Raw genomic sequence first — 14,709 nt, forward strand, 5'->3', positions numbered from 1 at the left:
GAGACCTCATCTGGAATACTGTGTGCAATTCTGATCTATGTTTAAGAAAAATGAATTCAAACTGAAAATGGTTCAGGAATGGTCTACATGGATGATCAGAGGAATGGAGAACCTACTTTATGAAAGGAAACTTAAGGACCCTGATTTGTTTAGACTAACAAAATAAAGAAGGAGAGGAGATGAGATTGCTCCCTATAAAATAAGTCAGAGGCGGCAGAGGAATTATTTAAGTTAAAGGCCAATGCTGGCACAAGACCATATGGATATAAACTGGCCATCAACAAGTTTAGTCTTGAAATTAAACAAAGGGTTCTAATCACCAAAGAAGTGAAGTTCTGGAACAGCCTTCTAAGGGTAGTAGGAGCAAGAAACCCAACTTGTTTTAAGACTGAGCTTGATATGTTTAGGATGGGGATGGTATTATGAGATTGCCTACAGTGGCATATGGATCATCTGCAACTGTTATTAGCAAAAATATCTAACAGCTGGAGATGGGACACTAGGCGGGGGAGGACTGAGTTACTACAGAGAATTCTTCCAAGGTGTCCAGCTGGTGAATCTTGCTCACATGTTCAGGGTCTGATTGCCATATTTGTATCAGAAAGGAATTTTGCCCCAGGTCTCACTGGCAGAGACCTTGGGGGGTTTTTTGCCTTCCGCTGCTGTATCAGGTACAGGTCACTTGCTGGTTTGAACTAGAGTAAATGGTGGATTCTCTATAACTTAATGTCTTTAAATTAAGATTTGAGAACCTCAGGCTGAGTTATTGAAGTCATGGATCTATTACAAGAGTGGGTGGGTGAAGTTCTATGGCTTGCGATGTGCAGGAGGTGAGATGATCATGGATGGTCCCTTCTGGCTTTAAGTCTATGAATCTACATTAGCGTAAAATTAAGTTGCAACTTGATAAAGTTCAATTTGTCATCTTCTGGGTCTTTTAAAATGTTCTTTGCCATTCAGAGTGAAGTCATACCCTATTTCCAGCATAGACACTCATTGAAATTTGTCTATCTTAATGCATTAGAAACAATAGAAGTCAAAACATGAAAAACCCTAGGCAACACTTCACAGGACTAGACTTTTTTTTTTTTTTTTTTTAAGAAGGGGGACGAACTTGTTTTCCCCCGCTGCTCTGATTAGAACCTAGTACAGTAGTGCTCCCCAACCATGGCCTGGCTTCAAACATATGAACCATATTTAATATCACTAAAATGGGTGGGAAAGATAAAGGAGAGAATAAAAATAAAACAAAGATGCATTTCCCAGTCATTGGCCAAGAGACGCGTGTCTCTAATTACTATTAATGTGAGAAACATTATGCATAAGGACAGATGTCAAATTTTGTAAGGAATAGTGCCAGCCAACTCTATAGTACTCTAATTGTTATTTTATTCATTACAAAGGTCAGTGAATAACTGCTCTCAAATTTTTATTCTGACATCTTCATTTTCTAAGGAGATTAACTGGATATTTTGATCCAGTGTGCCATTTCTGATAGTCATCTCCTCCCCCCACCCCTGCTCTATACAGCATTATGCCTCTAGTCTAGATCAATTAGGAAAAAATATTCCACTGTTAATAAATGCACCTTTTGCTTTTAAAAAGTCATGCCTAAATTAATGAACCCATACTATTCCTAACTGTATGCAAGCATTCAGGCATCTAAACAAACAAGTCAATTAAGAAAAATTGATTTATTTTCCACTTAAAAGGCAGGTGGACCAAGTAGGGCAAGTTCAAACACTACCTAGTTACTTTAAAAAGAGTGGTATATCACCAGAGGAAAGCTTGAATCTATGGTAAGATGTATAAATTAACTGATTTTGTTTACTGTGTTAACCTTCTCTACCATACTATCTTACATTTAATACCTAAAATCGAGCTACCTTTGAGGAGAAAAGAAGTCAGACTTGGGGAGTAAAAAATGACTCATCCCGTTAAACTGAGTCAATTTAGTTTTGCCTAGCATAATAGGAGCCAATATCCTTCCTCTCACAAGCAAATCAGTAGGGTCCTACCAAATTCATGGTCCATTTTGGTCAATTTCATGGTCCCAGAATTTTAAAAATTGTAAATTTCATGATTGCAGCTATTTAAATCTGAAATTTCATGGTGTTGTAATTGTAGGGGTCCTGACCAAAAAGGAGTTGTGGGGAGATCACAAGGTTATTGTAGGGGGAGGTTGCGGTACTGCTATCCATACTTCTGCTCTGCTGCTGGTGGCGGTGTTGCCTTCAGAGCTGGGCAACTGGAGAGCAGTGGCTGCTGGCAGGGAGCCCAGCTCTGAAGGCAGAGCCGCCGCCAGCAGCAGTGCAGAAATAAGGATGGCATGGTATGGTATTGTCACCCTTACTTCTGTGCTGCTTCCTTCAAAGTAGCTGCCACTCTCCAGCCACCCAGCTCTGAAAGCAGTGGAGAAAGGTGGCAATATTGCGACCCGCTTAAAATAACCTTGCGACTCGCCTGTAACTCCCTTTTGGGTCAGGACCCCCAATTTGAGAAACGCTCATCTCCCATGTGAAATCTGTATAGTGTAGAGTAAAAGCACACAAGAGACCAGATTTCACGGCCTGTGACGTGTTTTTCATGGCTGTGAATTTGACAGGGCCCTAGTCATCAGTATTAAAAACTGAATGTTGTAAAGGTCTTTGTTTTAGTCCCAGAGAAAGCACTCTATCCCATGCTAATATAAAAAACGATTACCTTTAATCAATGACTCAAAAGGAGACATGCCATCTCAGTCACCAACAACCCTTCCTACAACATCTTTTTATTCCTGAAGGTCTATCCAAGAACTGATCAGGCACAGCACTATTTCACATAGAAAATCTGATGAAACTGCAGCTGAAGATTGATGTGACTGCAGACACATCGATAGGAAGCCTCAAAGATCTGGACATGTAAAACAATTGGGCCTAACTCCATCCCAGAAACAAAAGACTTTAAAAAAAAATCAATCAAGGTGGTAACAGACTAGTAATTATAGTCATTCACCAAGTCCAAGAACTTAAAAGCAAGGAAGACAATAGCCAAACAAGAATCAAACAATACTTAATCACAATAACCCTTAGCTGAGCCAATAATTGTTTTTTTGGTTATCATGATCTTTGTATATGAACTATTTCTTAGAAGTAATTCTATTAAGTGGGAAACTTAAAATATTTGTCCACTGATAATTTGCAGTGAAGTACTTGGAATTCTTTAAATGAATGCCTAATATGGATTTTTAGTAAAATTACGTGTGAGGTATTGCCCTTGACACTGCTTAGTGTGACAATGTACATATTTTTCAAGATTGTGTTATGTTTATATTTTGAGTGCTGCTGAAATAGCATTTTTGCTTGGGTCAGAACTAAGGTTTCTTGTGATGAAATATGCTCTTTATATTTTAAAATGAAGTGTTTATGACTCCATTAGCGCAAGATTTATTATATATCCCTTACTAGTCCTTTCTTTGCTTTTATACCCTTGGGTTTTGTAAGTGATGGGATAGGTGAACTACATCATTGTTAACTAGTAACTAACAGTTTAAAGGACAAGACACCGAAAAACACACACCATCATTCCATTTTTTTCCTTGTAAAATGTTTAATTTTTTTTTTAGCGACACAGGATGGAAAATTCACTAGGTTAAGTTAGAGAGGTACTAGTGATCAATACAGCAATGGTTCTAACAGAATCCTTCCTGCATCTGATAAGTGTTGATAAATCCCTTTTACTACAAAGCTAAATTAGACACTCATGGTATATGCAGTACAGATTACAACAAGTTGTATGCCAGACTGAAGTTTAGATCCCAAATCTGTTCCACATCCAACATATAACTAAAGTCATCTTAGACAAATCATTGAATCAGTGCCTCTTACTGGCCCCAGGTGAAAGATGTGGCTGCTAGAAGTACTTTGCATTATACAGTAGTCATCAGCAGGCCCAAACACACTTTATCAAAGGCATTATCCTCATTACACTTGACTTTAGCACAGAAATTGGACTCATCCTGGTCAGAGAGGCTGTGTGGTCTAGTGAATGTGTTATGTGTCTACCACTTTAAAAAAAATCAAGGTTCTATTCTGAACTATAAACACATACTTGCATCTGGAAGATGACCTTGTACATATTCTCCCTAAGTCAAGGGAATATTTTGGTGGAGAATGCAGGAGTAGTAGTATTTTTTCTTTGAAGAATAGCCTTGGTCAGCTCAGACTTAAAGTGTTCTGACACCATGTTTTTCCTCTGTCAATTTCAATGACATGGCTCCTTCAGATGTCTAATTTACAGGTAGCGGCAGATTCTTGAACACTTTATACTCCTGTGCCCTCCAAGAGTCAGTGTCAAAGTTTACCTATTTCATATTTGAGATGTAATTGATTGTTGGGCAGACAGAAGAACTTAAAGCAACATTATAAATATTTACCAGTATTTATTATCATAACACCCAAAGGCCCCAATCAGCACTAGGATCCCCACTGTGCTGGAAACTACTTTTAATTACTATTCCAAGAGCTACTTTAAAGTATTTTAGTCACAAGAAGTATTTGTCTTCTGAAAATTGTTACGCTTTCTATTATCATACTTCATTCTAAAACAAGATGGGGAGGGGAGTTACAATGGAGCTCAAAATTAGCCTTTTAATAAAACCGTGGTTGCAAACTTAACTATATAGAGGCCAATGCTTCATCCTAACACTTAATGCCAGAACCAGAACCTGTTCTTCCAACACACAGGCCTCTAACATTCAAGAAAGGAGGATCTCTTAACTGGAACCTATGGAAATACCAATATATTCTAAGATGCAATGCAATGAGACAATAAAGCGCACCTGTTCGAAGCAGGATTGGATTTCAAAATATCTACAACAAAAATCATTAATAGATTAAGGAGATTTAACTACATGGAAAGTTCAAACAGGCAATAACAAGCTGTTTTTAATTTAAGGGAACCAAACTTTCAAATCAGGATATATTTGTGTCTCCCCTGATCCAAACAGTTTCTTTCCTTGAAGGTGGATGAGTTTTCTAAATTTTCCTTTGGGCCAAACCAGTTTTCCAAATGGAAGTTAAGTGCATCATATTAAATTTACAACCAGATTCTCCTATGCAAAGGCTATTACTTCTCCTAACACAATAATTCAGACCTCTGCAGTTCATATCTAACAACAACTTCTCAAATAAGAATTTAAATATTCAACTTTTTGCTATTAACTTACATAAATGTATTCAAGGACCATTCACATGCATAACATTTAACAATAGTAAAAATAACCATTGACAAACAAGACAAGGCCCTGAGTTCAAAAAATACAAATGTATAGTACAGCTGGATGCAAGTTAGATTGCATAGGCCTCGAGGAAAAGAGAGTTTTGAAAGTGAGGCAAGGCACTCAGCAAAAATTGACTGAATGGCTGTTCTAGGTATAAAAAAGGTAACATGGAAGGCACAAAGTTGAGAGTCGGCAATAAAGACTGAAATTTTTCAAAAGAAGATTGGGTGGAGCATAGGAAGCAGCGTAGAAAGAAATGTCGTCAGATTTGTAGGCAGGAGAGACCTTGCATAGAGCTATACAAGTGAGTATTAGCTGCTACTTCCTTCAGAGAACAGAAAATGAACAGGTTATTCCTGTACTAAAGGCACTTAAGAAGATGCATTTCATCTTTCCAAGGAGGAAAGTCAACCAAAGTTACAAGGAAGAAAGTATTCTGACAGATTTAGCTTTCTTCCTATTCTGGAGACATCTTACAGGACAGATGTTTTGTTAGTAAGCATAAACCTTTCCTGATCTATAAAACCAGTTTCTCTAGTAAATCAAAAATTATCTCATCAAAACAACTGCCCTGTAATAGATATTTAAATTTTATGTTAATTTGGCAAATAAGTCAAGTCTATACTCACCTAATACCAGAGACTAAACCCCAAAATGAAAACGATACAAGCACCACAAAAAAAAACGATTCAGACAATTTATCAGAGAATCACCCTAAGTTCAATGTTATACTTTCTATGGTCAAGATTGGATCTGGGTGGGAACACTGCTTCCTCTCATTAGAAGAGGAGAGTACTTCTAGAGAGAAGAAGCAGCCCTTCCTAGATGTCTACCAGTTGATCCCTATGGTGGTCCTCAAACCTCTTTGTTCTAAAGCTTTTTCTATTCATCTTTAAACCTAAGCACCAATATTACCCATGATGCTGAAGGTTTTAGTTCTATGAGAATGCTACACAAAGCAACACATTTGTGCAAGAGCTTTAAAAAAATCTTTGCACATCACTTCATATAACTGCATCACCCAGCTTCAAGTCCAGCATTCCCTACACCTTATAAAATTACCCTGCTAGGGCACTGGAGGTGTAGGGAATACATCAAGTTATATGAATGAACAAGCAGAGCACCAAACCACAATATAAGAATTCAGAATGTTTACACAGAAAAGGAATTGAAAAAAAAATTGATAATCTTTAGTTTATTCTTATTTAAATGAAATTAAGTCAACAACTGAAAAATCAAAGTCAACATATGAAAAGGATAATCAGACAACATAATCCTTGCTTTGCAACAGTGACTGGTCACTTTTTCTGCCAGACTAATCAATATCCACCCTGCAGAAAAATAAACCACAAAACAGAATACTAGATTCGTTTCATTTCAGAAGGTTCCTGCACCACTAGACTCTTCCTAAAGAAGAGACTTCATTGTTACACCATTTAGCATTCCCACACCCCAGCAAAATGCAAGCAAAGAAAAAAACGCTATGAAAGGGTAATCTAGCCATTTCGCAGTTTCTGCCTCCTTACTCCACCCAGTCTCTTCTCTGCTCAATGGCTGCACCCAGCATCCATAAACATGGTCAAATCAAAAGAAAACACAAAAACAATAGCCCCAAAAACAAACCAGATATCAGCAATAAAACCTTTTGTTAAATACATATTTTCTTTTTGTTTAGCTCCTTAGTATATTTTCCTGTTTTTCAGAGCCACTTTAAAGGCAAATGATACATTTTGGTAGGAGACCCTCCCTCTTCTGAAAGCCAGTTGAATATGAAACGATTGTGCAGCAAATGACAAATCATTGTGAACAGATTCTTCTCCCCACCTCATAAAACTAAAATGTGCAAGTAACATTTTGCCATAATATACACCCTGACACCCCCCCCCACACACACACAGAGATGATTCAATCAGGTTAATAAATCTAAACAGATCACTTACGATTATTTTGCAGTCAAACAGTTCAATGAAGGCTTTTAATATAGCTTCAGTAACCTACCACCACCCTGGCTAGGTAATTCATTATGAATTGATTTGACCTGCAAAAACCAAGCCCTGCTGCAGCATTATCAGCAGAGAAATTTTACCACAGCTACTATGGCAAAGGAGGTGGGGGTGTCACATTATTGTTGTATCAAAGGCCAAGTACACTATCTCCTTCACCCTATATGCATAAATTTTACAGCCACAAAGCTGAGCCACCCCAACTTTTTATGAAGGTAAGAGAGAAGACACCATTCTCAACCCCTCGCCCCCCCCAAAATCTGCCTGCATATAGACTCCATCCTGCACAAAAGCCAATAGCAGCAGGAAAGATTCCTACTTAGATTTCCATCCTTTCTCCCATCCACCTATTTTTGTCCTAAAACCCATTTTAATGCCAAGTACTAGGCAGGGGTTTGATGCCCCAAAAATGAGAGAGATTAGACCTCCCTCCATTTCTGCTGTAGCTGGTTCTGAAGGTCTGACCCACCTCCTAGCAATGTTGTTGTTTTTTTTCCTTACTAAATCACCGCAAGGAGGTAGGGGTGGGTGGGAAACTGACCCAAAATAAAAGGCTAGACCTCTCCTCTCTGGTAGCAATCCTGGTTTTGTTGTTAGTGCTGCAGCTGGTTCCGAAGATCTGGGCCACCTAACAAATCTCAAAAGGAACAAGGGAAGGAAAAAAACAAAACTAGATCCTCTAAGGGATTTTTTTTGGGGGGGGGGGGAGCGAGGGAGAGTTTATATAACACACACCACCCTCAATTATTTTTTTTTTACTACCAGTCTCCTATCCGGCCCATCAGCTCCGTCTTCTCCTCGCTGGTTTCTTGCTAAGTCATTAGGGGAAGGGGAGAACTAGAGGCCTGAAGAGGCGGGGGGGGGGGCAAGAGACCCCAGAGAGAGGGGGCTGGAGCCCACCCAGAAGGGGCACGTCTCTCCCCCACCCCTTGTCTGGCCCACCCCCGCCTTGGCCTATTTTCTTGTTAAATCACCGCGGGCGGGGGGGCTGAGACCCAGTGACGGGGGGGCTGCCCCCCTCGCGCCCCCAGCGCTGCGGAGAAGGGGAGGGGAGCCCCCCCTTGTCCTCCCACTTCGCCCTGCCCCCCCTCCCTCCTCACCACCAACGGGCGCGGCAGCCATTTTGAGAGCCGAGCTGGAGAGAAGGAGGGAGGGGGCAGGGGCGGAGGGAGGCGCACGGACCGCAGGGCCCGGCTCGCACCGCCGCTCGCGGATGGATGGGGGGGAGGATGCTGGGGGCGGAGAGGGGCTCTCCCCCGGACACGGCCTTACCCGCGCCGCCGCCGCCGCTTCTCCTCGGTCCCTGAGGCCGGTGCCGCCCGTCGCTCCCGTGCACCGGCGCCGAGCCCTGTGGAGCGGGTGGGGGTGGCGCTACAGGGGGTGCGGGGGAGGAGGGGGGGGTCTCGGCAGGCTCCGACCGGCTCTCGCCGCCGCTCCGGCTCCTCGGTCTGTCAGTAGCGCCCCGGCCGCCAGGAGGGAGGGAGGGAGCAGCTCGGCCCGCCGCACTCACTGCGCATGTGCAGGAGGGAGGGCGGGGACAGGAGCCTAGAGACCATCTTGGGAAGCTAAAGCTGAGGCTCGCCTCCCGGCATGCATCGCGCCCGCCTCCTCTCCCGGCATGCACCGCGGGCAGCCCCTTCTTCAAGCGTCTCCTAGCCCAAGTCCCACTATCTCCCCCATGCCCTTTCCCACACGCCCCATCCCCCACTTCCAGCCCACATCCTATTCTCCAGCAGCCCCCCACACCCTTTCCCCCAGTATGTCCTCTCTGCCAGCCCCACAAACACCATCCCCCAGCACATCCCCACTCACCCCATCCTCCAGCGTCTTCCAGTCCCACACCCCCATCCCCCAGCAAATCCATTCCCAACCCCAGCCCCACACACCCCATTCTCCAGCATCCCACACCCCCATCCCCCAGCAAATCCATTCCCAACCCCAGCCCCACACACCCCATTCTCCAGCATCCCACACACCCATCCCCCAGCAAATCCATTCCCAACCCCAGCATCCCAGCCCCCCACACCCCGTCTCCAGCATCTACCAGCCCCAAACACCTTCATTCCCAGACCCACAAACCTCCTCCCTATCAGTCTCCATTCCCATCTCCACACCACACACTCCGTTTCTCAGCATATCCAACTCCCAGACCCACAGAACGCCTGTGCCCTGCACAAAAGAGATAGGGTTGTCAGTTTGAGAGGACTATCTTGTGATGTTCCACACAACTCTTCCCTGCCATGCCCACTCTCAACACTATCTCCCACAGATCAGAAAGTGACTGCTCTCCAGTGTCTAGTTAAGTGCATATTTTCAAGTAGACTGCCAGAGATGCATGTGCAAAATCCCAGTTTGTGTGCACATGTAACAATAGATTTGCATGCAGCCATGGGCCCATGCATTTATTTATGTATACTTACTTATTTGGATTGAAATTCAACATAAAAGAATGCCTAGCTGAAACTCTAGACACCCTTGACAGTAATTATAAATACAACATGAAAATAATTAAGAAGGTCAAACTGGAGCATGGGTCACTACATAACAATTATTAGTCTGCATGCATATTACAGATTAGAACCTTCCATTTCTCACATTACCATTAAGTCAGCCTCAGTTCTGCCAAAAATCCACTCAGAGAAATGGGCTATGGAGCATGCCTGGAAAAGCAACAGAGTTGAGCTATTTTGGACCAAAAAGGGGAGTATATTCCAAAGCTGAGGAGCCCTGGAGAATGCCCAACCAGCAGCTCCCTCCTTTTTTGTATTGAGGGGCTCCAGCTCAGATGCCTCTACTGATCTCAACTCCAGCACTATGGCACGTAAAAAGAAGTATCTCAGGTAGGAAAATCCTAGATCATTTAGGACTTTATGGGTCAAAATCAATACCTTATATTTCACTTTAAATACAAGAGGCAGCTAGTGCAGATCCCAGAGCAGTGATGTCATGGAGGTTGCATGGTGCATGTCAAATAATGTGCTCATAAAGTAGTCACACATTTTTGTGCACTCATGTATACATCCCAAGGGACAAAAAATCAGGCAGACTCACAAAATCTTATTAGAAAAATGTATTCAAATTGGATTGAATATGAACCCTGTAGACTGAATACTGGTTCAAGGACAATAAACACAAGGTAATGATAAATAGCATTGTATTCAGTTGTGGGGAGGGTTCTGGTGGGGGTATTGCAGGGCTCAGTTTGCGGTTCAATGTTATTTTTTATTAATCTTTTAGTTAATGATCTGGAATATGTAGTTAAAATCATTTTAATATTTGCAAATGATGCTAAACTGAGAAGAGTTGTAAATACTTGTGAAGAGACAAATATTAAAAAGGGACACGAAGATGGTAGCAATATAGAAAGAGGGTAACATAATTAAATCCACCATGGAAAATACATCTTAAATAGAACACATTTCTAAAACCTATGGAGAAAAATAATTTGAAACATACACTAAATGGGAAGAAATCTGGGAAACAGTAGTATTGAAAGAAACTAAGGAGTGGTAGTAGCATTCAGGTAGATGTGAGTTGCAATGTGGTATGGCAATATCTTCATTGGAGGTAGCTGCTGTGTGGAAAAAATCCCTAGAGCTAAGTCATCACTGTTCCTTTCTTGTGGGTGTTGCATTTGGTCTCACCACAAGGAGATGGATTGGCATGGTATGTTAATTCCGGCTTGTGCGAAATCTGCTGCTGAATCAGCAGTATTTTAACAAATGAACTTGCCCTCAGGACCTAAGGTCACTAGATCTGAAAGAAGCATGCACATCATTCATGACCCTTACCTCCTTTTGATTTGAGATCTAGCGACTCGGCAAGTCTCAGCACATCCTGCTGAGATACACTCATACCACCCTAGAGCAATATGAGAGAGTAATAATACTTGTCTGTGGTGTTATTGTAGCCATGTTGGTCCCAGGATATGAGAGAAACAGGATAGCTGAGGTAATATCTTTTATTAAACCAACTTCTGTTGGTAGACAATCTGTCTGATCTTGTATTTAGCTTGGCCATTCTGGTTACCTTCTCCAGATCTGAGGAAGAGCTCTGTGACGCTAAAAAGCTTGTCCCTTCCACCAACAGAAGTTGGTTCAATAAAAGATATTACTTCACCTACCTTGTCTCTCTCAGTAATAAAACTTGGCACTTAAATAGAGTCTTTCAGCCAAACATCTCAAAGTCCTTCACAAAAACTAGTTAATTAAGTTGCACTACGTGCCTGTGAAGTAGGTAAGTGTTGATAGCTATGTTTCATGGAGGTAAACTGAGGCACAGAGAGATTTGTGTGCCTTGTCCACTAGTTTCCTGCAAGTAAGTAGCAGAAGTGGGCATAAAAGCTAAGACCCAGTTCCCTGCTCTGTCCATTTACAACACTCCTTTCTCAGGATTGATACCCCAACAGCCAAATTCTGCCCTGTTAGACCCATGCAATCCCCATTGACTTCACTGGCTTGCCCGAGGGTCAGTGACAGCAGACTCTAACATAGGTGCTTAAAAACATATCTTGTGTGGGGTAAATGACAAAGCTGAGCTGGTAATAGACAGAATCAGTGCAACCACAGTGCAACCACTTGCTTATAATACATCAAGCTGAAACGCAGAAAGAATCTTGTTATTACAGGAAATGTTATAGAGAGATGAAATCACCCCTCATGTTGGCCGGCATAACTCCATAGTCCCACCCATTTTACACCAGGCCTGAATTTGGTCCATAAGGTTTTCTATATTATTGGTGCCCAGTAAATACATAAATATTATTTTCCCATGTTTTTAGTTGTAAAGTATACATTTTAAGAGGATTAAAGGCACACTGCCATTTTCACAATCACAATTCTGTTTGAATATTTTTACCCAGTATTATTGCAAGTAACATATAAGACTACGACACAAGTAACTGAAATTAGAAAAAAAAACACATTTCTGGTTTTTCGGTTTGTTTACTTTTTTTTCCAGTGACAGTATCGTATTTGCTATGACCATCACTTGATCTCATTGTTAAATCGGATCTGCCCATTACATTAATTGCAACCTGTGTTCAGGCACTTTGAAGAAAGAGAGATTGAAATTTAGGATTAGAACTAATGCTGTAAATCAAAAGCATATATATATATATATAGTTTTGTTTGGAAAGAATATTGGAATTAAAATGGTGAACCTGGTTTGGAATTTTTGAGAATTATAACTCTATATCAAATATTGTTTGAGGTATACATCCAATAATATTTTACACTTTTATCTAAGAATCTCAAGGCACTTCACAAACATGGATTAAGCCTCTTTAAACCCTTATGAGCTAGATATTGTTATCCCCACTTTACAGATGAGGAATTTGAGACACAGAAAGATTGTGACTTTTCCAAAGTAAAAGTAGGCAGCAGAGTTGGACGTATTCTGACTTCCAGTCATGAGTTCTAATAATAAATCACACTTCTCTGTAAATAATGTGATACTAAACTACTCAGCTTTATCTTCCTTGTAATTTTCATTATTTAATCTTGGTCTGAAACAAACTCCCAAATCAAAACACCATCTAATTTTGGAACTAGATTAAAACCTTTCGTTTGGTCCCTAAAATGTATTTTAATAATGGGCCAGAACATGATCTCAGATTAGAATACCCTCAAATTCTGAGTTGGTATCAAGATCCAAATGTTGTGACTAGGGCCCGTCTGTTGTAATTTGTCTTCATCCTATTCCTAAAGTAAATGTTTACAGATTACACAGCCATGCTTCAGAATGATCTCTTCCTCATTGTATTTTATACCTTTCCAGACATGCATAGCCTTATCTGTTACATTGTAGGTGTATTGTTATATATTTTTAAATTATTGCAGCAAAATAATTTGTGGTTGAAGATCTAGCTTTAGATTTACAATAAGATCGAAGGAAATACATAGCTATATAGATAGATTATAGATAGATAATCTATGTATTCCCTTATTGTAAATCCAAATTGTAATCTATATATATAATCTATTGTAATCTATCTATATATATATGTAGGTACTCATTTTGCTAAATTACAAAAGTAACCTTGCACATTGAAAGTGCCTTCCACTGGTCCTTTATGTATATTTACTAATTGTTATGTATGAACAAAAGTTGTGGTAGTTATTGTACTAGCTTATGTATGTGCATGACAAAGCATCTGTATTGGGGTATGCAACAAAATATAATGGCTAAAATATTTGTTGCTATCGAAGATGTTGGCTTTGAACGGTCACTTTATTCAGGTCCCTAAATGAGTGTTATCCACATTTTGCCTGTATTGACCTTGGCCTCACACACATTTGGTGCCCTCTTTTATTTTGGTAAATTATTTACATTATAAATGCTGCATCAGTAGATGAAGGTTTGGGGAAATTCTGTTCTTGCTAAAGAAGTCAATTCTGCATCATATGAAGCCTCCTGCATCAGTCACTTTTGGTCTTTCCCCACATTTATGTTTGGGCAGAGTTTGGAGGTAGTCACAGATCTTTGATAAATACCCTGGGTTTGGCTCATAGAAACGTATAGGAAACTCAGAGGTTATTTTTATTAGAAATATTATTTAGGATTAGGGTAGGATTGCATCTAGTGGTTAGAAAAGTGGGCTGGAACTCAAGACTCCTGGGTTTTCTTCTGGCTTCTGTCACTGATTTTGTTTGCATTTGGGGAAATTTCTTAAACTCTCTGTTCTTCAGTTTACACATCTTTAAAATGGGTATTAAAAATCTAGTAAGGGCCATTATTACACATACTGTCATAGGGTGACTGGCCCTTTAACGGGAACTGGGCATAGCTTCATCTGTAACAGATCAGCTACCTCTCAGGTGAGACTGATCAACTAAGGATCAGATGATTATAAAAGCCAGCAAGTGGGTTAGCTGAGGTACAGTGCTGCTGGGAGCATGGAGGCTCTGATAGGAAGCTGCTGAGTCAAAAGTCCAGGGTTTAGCTCCTGGATTTATGTTGAACTGTTTATTCTGAGGTTTTGTTGAAGATTGTTGATGTCATCAATGAATGAAGCCCTGAGAAAAAGAATCGGCATGGCTTTAGGCATGGCACCAATCCTTCATGGGTTGGGGAGACAGGCCAGCGGCCTAAACTTGGTGGAGAATGCGGGTAGGCACTTGGCCCCTGGAACTGATAGGAAATTGAGGTAGCAAAAGAGAAAACAGCTATAGAAACAGCTGTAGAAACAGAAGTGATAGCTGGCAAGGTTTATCTGATGGAACCCTCTCTTGCTTTTTTTTACTGTGAAGAAACTGGATGGAGGAGATTGCCTGCCTGTTGGAGACACAACAGTAACTGACCTCCGTACTTCTCCTAGGTGGATAAAATCAGCTGGAGGCCCAATGCCAGTAACAAAAGCGGTTCCTGAAGTACCTTGAAAAGTGAGCTCCAGGGAGTCTTGCTGGTCCTTGAGAGGGTAGCTCAGGTAGGCCTGACCCTGGGTTG

General features: G+C 41.0%; 1 protein-coding gene and 1 long non-coding RNA gene across 4 annotated transcripts in view; one reads left to right on the forward strand and one right to left on the reverse strand.

The window, feature by feature from the left end:
- The window catches only part of PAFAH1B1 (platelet activating factor acetylhydrolase 1b regulatory subunit 1), a 56,562-nt gene extending 47,722 nt beyond the window's left edge, over positions 1–8,840 (reverse strand). Inside the window, exon 1 of one of the 3 annotated variants that reach the window (XM_044993688.1) lies at positions 8,536–8,840. The gene's annotated coding sequence lies outside the window, so the exon portion shown is untranslated. Of the gene's footprint in view, positions 1–7,804; positions 7,901–8,363; positions 8,414–8,535 lie in introns of those variants that run through there. The other 2 variants (XM_044993690.1, XM_044993689.1) reach the window with 2 other exon arrangements.
- Positions 8,841–9,222: 382 nt separating this feature from the next.
- LOC123353264 overlaps positions 9,223–14,709 on the forward strand; it is an 84,046-nt gene continuing 78,559 nt past the window's right edge. The window contains exon 1 of the long non-coding RNA XR_006574444.1: positions 9,223–10,103. This is a non-coding gene — a long non-coding RNA (uncharacterized LOC123353264). The remainder of the gene's footprint in view (positions 10,104–14,709) is intronic.

This window comes from Mauremys mutica, chromosome 19 (assembly GCF_020497125.1).
Source record: "Mauremys mutica isolate MM-2020 ecotype Southern chromosome 19, ASM2049712v1, whole genome shotgun sequence".
Taxonomy (NCBI): Eukaryota; Metazoa; Chordata; order Testudines; family Geoemydidae; genus Mauremys; species Mauremys mutica.